We start from the raw sequence: 6,330 nt of genomic DNA, 5'->3' as shown, positions 1-6,330 counted from the left end.
GGATGAAGTCAAAGAAGAAAAATGGGTTGCGGCAATGGAGGAAGAAATAGAAGTAATAGAAAGGAATGACACATGGGAGTTAGTGAACCTTCCGAAAGGAAAACATGTCATTGGAGTGAAGTGGGTCTATAAGACCAAAAGCAACATTGAGGGAAAGATTGAAAGCCACAAAGCAAGCCTAGTCATCAAATGGTACAAGCAGTAGCATGGAAGATATTTCGTGAAGAAATTTGCGCCAGTCGCAAGGATGGAGACAATGCGCACAGTTGTGGCGATTGTCGCACAGCATAAATGGAAAGTGTATCAAATGGACTTAGCATTCTTGAATGGAGTGTTGAAAGAGGAAGTGTATGTTGCGCAACCGCCTATTTATGAGGTAGAAGGCCAAGAAGGCAAAGTGTATTGGTTGAGGAAATCTCTTTATGGGTTGAAGCAAGCACCGCACACATGGTATAGCAGGATAGATGCCTACTTGCTGGACAACGGTTTCGACAAATGTGATAGTGAGCCTACTTTCTACATCAAAGAGAGCAATGGTAAGATTCTTATTGTTGTCTTATATGTAGATGATTTGATTTTTACAGGCAGTGATGGTTTCCTCATCACTGATTTCAAACAATTCATGAAGAGTGAATTTGAAATGACTGACTTGGGACTGTTAAGGTATTTTTTGGGCATAGAAGTGAAGGAAACAGAAAATAGAATTTTTATCTCTCAAGTGAAGAATGTGGCAGACATATTGGAGAGGTTTAAAATGCAGAACAACAAGCCCACACCAACTCCAACTGTCATGGGGTTGAAGTTGAGCAAAGAAGATTGCAACAGCAATGCCAATCCAACATTATACAAAAGCATGACATGTAGCTTGATGTATTTGACTGCCACTAGGCCGAATATAATGTGTGCAGTAAGTTTGGTGTCGAGGTTAATGGAGACACCCAAGGAGACACATTGGCAAGCAACGAAAAGGATTCTAAGGCATGCTAATGGGAATAAAGCAGTATGGCATTTTGTACACAACAACAAGTGATTTCAGGTTGGTTGGTTACGCTGACAGTGATTGGGCAGGAAGTGTCGATGGCAAAAAGAGCACATCAAGGTATGTTTTCCATTTTGGTTCTGAAGCCATTTCATGGGCCTCCAACAAGTAGCCAATAGTGTCATTGTCAACAACATAAGCTGAATATGTTGCAGCAACAACAATAGTGTGTCAGGCAGTTTGGATGAGGAAGATGTTGAGGGATCTTCATCATGACCAAGAGGGAATGACAACTATTTTCTGCAACAACACCTCAGCAATTGCATTGTCAAAGAATTTTTTCTTTGACAAGAGGACCAACCATATTGATGCTAAATATTATTTTATCAGAGATTTGATTAACAATGATGAATTGTGTTGTAACACTACAGGTCACAGGAAAAATTTGTTGATATCTTCACAAAGTCATTGGCACGTGAAAGTTTTGTTTATCTCGGAAACTGTTTGGGAATTTTCAATAGGGACAATTATGATTAAGGGGGACTGTTGGAAATAATAGTCCCAACCACCACAATAAACACTATGATAGCAGCCATACTTGTCAAAAGTATTTTGCAGTTTGTGTCTTTGTTTGAAGATGGAAAGACTGAAGCCAAAACAGAAGTATTGTGCGAACCATTCCGCAACACATCACAGAAGTTAAGGAATTTAATGAACTTTATCAAATACGAGCAAGAATTTCCCCAGCGGTCAAAATTTAATGAAGTTTGTGCTATGTACAGAAGGTCAGATTGGTTGTGTTGTGTCAGTGCCACTTCCTTAACTGTATATGGGGAGTTGAATCAGATTGTAGTAGAATCTCATCACATGTTTACCCCGACGGGTCAGTTAAGTTGGGTAAATGTGGGAGGAGGGTGTTACAACATCAATGCTTCTTCACGAATCTGAGATAAGTATGAGATATCTATGCTCATATCTATTGTTATGAACTATAGATTACATATTTGTGACATGTTTGACGAAATTCCTGTCATGGATAGTAGGGTTCAAATCAATTTCTTGTACCAATGATTGCATTAGTAGCCTTATTCCATTGCTATTTATCATTTCTAAAAATTTCATGAAGTTCTGGGCAGTGGCCTGAGTCTTGGCCCTAAAAAAGTGGCATAATATTTGGGGTCACTAGCTGAGAATTGTTTGAAAAAGTCCACAATCGTTGGCATGCCTTGTTGTGGGAGTGACTAGAAGACCTCAGTCACATGCATGGCTTGTCATGGGAGCAGTTGGGGGTCCAGATCAGTGAAATGTCAAGTTATCTCAAGGCTTGGTCACCTAGAAGGGTTACTTAGCTCTTGAAGGTTATGTAGCATGTGTGGAACATCATATTGGTTTGGTTTTATCGGTTCCACTTCCTTAATTGTACATGGGGAGTTGAATCACATCATAGTAGCCTCTCATCACATGTTTACCCTAGCAGACTGGTTAACATGGGTAAATGTGGGAGAATGGTTTTACATTACCAATGCAATAATTAACTATCAAACTTATTGTTGGGTTGTGTTATATTCTTTCCATGACTAGCTCCCCTAGTTAACTATGGGGTTATAGGGGGTTTGAGGGGATTGGGTATCCCCCCTTTACAAGGTCCGAGGCAGCGGCCCGAGGAATTTTTTTTTGGACCCTATATTAGGTGAGCGAACCTACTTATGGTTTTGTGCATGGTTTTCACACATGGTTTTGGGCGCGATGGTTTTCGATCCATGGTATTGGATGCTTCGGCATGTGTGTGTGTGTGTGTATACATATATATATATATATATATATATATATATATATATATATATATGTATGTATGTATTTTAACATATGAAAGGAAAATAATGAAAAATTAATCTGGTCGTCCCGGTTTTGGACCCAGGGGAAAATATCTGTGTATATGTGTTTTATGTGTTATTCTATCACATTGTTTATTTTATGTGTTTTAGAATTCGTATGCAGGTAATTTTTGTATGGGGTTAAAACCTACATTTGGTATCATAGTTGTTTTGGCTTTAAGGGGACACCTTAGTTGCTGAAGGGTTTCCCTCGAGCCTATGGTAGACCCTGTTAAGTGGGAGATCTGCAGGATTGATTCTGTTGGTGAAAGAAGATGGCGAGCAGGGGAAAGATAGAGATCAAGAAATTTAATGATTAGAGTTTTAAGTTATGGAAACTCAAGATGGAGGATCTATTGGTAGATAAAGATCAGTGAATCGTGGTAGATATGGGTACTAAACCAATAGGGGTGTTCGATGAAGAATGGAAGAAGTTGGTTCGGAAGGCAAACAACACAATACGATTGTGGGTCTCAGATTCAGTATTTCTGAATGTATCAGGGGAAGCTATGAATAAAGATTTGTGGGTCAAATTAGGGACTTTGTACCAATCTAAGTCTCTGGTGAATAAATTGTTCCTACGAAAAAAGTTGTATAACCTGAGGATGAAAGATAGAGACTTGGTGACAGAGCATCTAAATGCATTTAATACTGTGGTAAATCAGTTATTATATGTTGATATTAAAATTTCATATGAAGATAAGTGCATCAGTTTGTTGTGTTCTCTACTAGATTCGTGGGATAGTCTGGTTATTGCAATAGGTAGAAATGCAACTTCCTTGCAGTTTGATGAAATAATCTCATCCTTACTAATGGAGGAGATGAGATGGAAAAATATGGAGAGCTAGAATGGTGATGCCTTGTCTGTACGGGCACGGTCCCTGAACATAAACAAAAATAAGTCATCCAGTGGGAGATCTAATTCTAGAGGGAGAACTAAGTCTCCAACAAAACATGTAAAGGTGGTGTGTTGGAAATGTGGAAAGGAAGGGCACTACAAAATGGAATGTAAATCTAAAGCTCTTGACAAAGGAAAGGGATCTGATGATGCTCCTCCTGCAAAGGCGAAAACCACCTCAGATGAAGGAGGGGATGCGTACTTGGCTTCTTCAAGTACACATGTAGATCATGAGGCATGGTTGATTGAATTAGGTGCATCCTTTCACTTCACTCCCCATAGAGAGTGGTTCTACGAGTGTGAGAAATATTATGGTGGTGATGTCTTCTTGGGGAATGACAGGAAGGCTAGAATCATTGGTCACTGAAAAGTCAAGTTGAAGTTACAAGGTGGAAGGATTATAAAACTTCTGGGTGTTCTGCATATTCCTGCATTAGCCATAAATCTAATTTATGTAAGCAAGCTAGATGATGCAGGTGTAAAAACAGTGTTCGAGAAAGACACCTGCAAGATGGTTCGGGGAGCACTAGTATTGATGCGAGGAGTTCATATTAGAACTTTGTACAAGCTGCAAGGTAGCATTGCTATTGATGGGTGCAATAATTATGTGGTTCCTGAAAGTGGAGTAGAAAATATAGTGGTCTCTGGAGAAAAGACCATGCTATGGCATCAAAGGCTTGGACATATTGGAGAGAAGGGCCTTCGAATACTTCATGATAAAGCTATGGTAGAAGGTATGACTAATAGCTCTCTGGATTTTGATTTCTATGAAAATTGTGTATATGGGTAGCAGAATCGGGTGAGTTTCCCCTATAGTGGTAAGAAGGCGAAACAAATATTAGAGATTTTGCACAGTTATGTGTTTGGACTTGTGAAGGTTCCATCACTGGGTAAGCCTGTGTACTATGTATCATTTATAGATGACTTCTCAAGGAATACATAGATATATTTCCTCAAGAAGAAATATGAAGTCATTGACAGGTTTAAAGAATTTAAGTCTCTGGTGGAAAACCAAACAGAGAAGAAGATAAAGGTGCTGATGACAGATAACGATGGAGAGTTTTGCAGGAAGGAATTTGAATAATTCTGTAAGAAGTGTGGTGTAGCACGACAAAATACTACTCCATACATACCTGAGCAAAATGGAGTTGCAGAAAGAATGAACAAGACGTTGATGGAAAGGGCAAGAATCATGCCCAATGGTGTCGAGTTAGGACATGAATTATGGGCAGAGGCAGTGGAGACTGCATGTTACCTAGTCAATAGATCACCTTCATAAGCGTTGGAGGATAAGACTCCATAAGAGGTATGGACTAGTAAGAAACCCTCTTTTTCACATCTGGGGGTATTTGGATGTGATGCATATGTACATGTTCCAAAGAAGAAAAGAACAAATTTGGATAGTAAATATGAAAATTGCGTATTTATTTGGTATAAGGATTAAAGGGTTATAAGCTTTGGAACCCAGTAACAAGGAAGGTTGTGTACAACCGAGATGTGGTGTTAAGAGAGGTGAAATATATTATTAAACATGAACTGCCATAAAAGGTACCTGAGAAGATAGAGTTTGAGCTAAAGGAGGAAGAATCAGAATCTATAGCAGAAGGGGAATCAGAAGATGAAGAGCCACAAAATCTGGTTGTGAGAAGATCAGTTCAAGAAAGAATGCAACCAGAAAGGTAGAGTCCATCTGCTTTTTGTTCAAAATTTTGCTTTATCTATTACTAATGATGATTCCAGAACTGTGAAGGAAGCAGTAGATTCAGAGGATGGCAAAATCTGGAAAGAGGCCATGGTTGATGAAATGGCATCTTTGCACAAGAATGAAGCATGGGATCTAGTGGAGTTGTCAGCTAGAAGGAAACCCATTGGTAGCAAATGGGTGTTCAATAAGAAGACGAATGCAAAAGGAAAGGTGGAGAAATACAAACCTCAGTTGGTAGCAAAATGTTATTCCCAAGTGTCGGGAATTGATTTTGGTGGTATTTTTTCTCCTATTACCAAAGTAGGTTCTATTAGATTACTTTTATTTGTTTCTACTACTTTTGATTTTGAGGTATAACAGGTGGATGTGAAGACAACATTTCTTCACAAGGATCTAGAAGAGGAGATCTACAAGAAGCATCCTGAAGGCTTTGCGGTGAAGAGTAAGAAATAACTAGTATGAAAGTTAAAAAAGTCTTTGTATGGGTTAAAACTACCACCAAGGATCTGGTATCAGAAATTTGATACATTTATACGGGGACTTGGCTTCACCAAAAGAAAATCATATCACTGTGTGTATTTTAAATTAATTGGTGACCATGTTATTTATCTGGTCTTGTATGTGGATGATATGTTGTTAGTTGGAAATGAGAAAGAAATTATCCAGGATTTGAAGACTCAATTGTCCTCCAAATTCGACATGAAAGATCTTGGTGCTGCAAACTATATTTTGGGCATGGAAATTAAAAGAGATCGGGCAAAGAGGAAGCTCTGGTTAAACCAGAGGGAGTATGTTGAGACAATAATGCATAGGTTTAATATGCAAGATAGTAAACCGGTAAAGGTTCCTATTCCTGTAGGTGTGAAGTTATCTG

This window comes from Pinus tabuliformis, chromosome 2_1 (genome assembly GCF_031772625.1).
Source record: "Pinus tabuliformis cultivar Carrire ecotype Pingquan chromosome 2_1, CPIR1, whole genome shotgun sequence".
Taxonomy (NCBI): domain Eukaryota; kingdom Viridiplantae; phylum Streptophyta; class Pinopsida; order Pinales; family Pinaceae; genus Pinus; species Pinus tabuliformis.
This window is presented reverse-complemented; position numbering follows the sequence as displayed.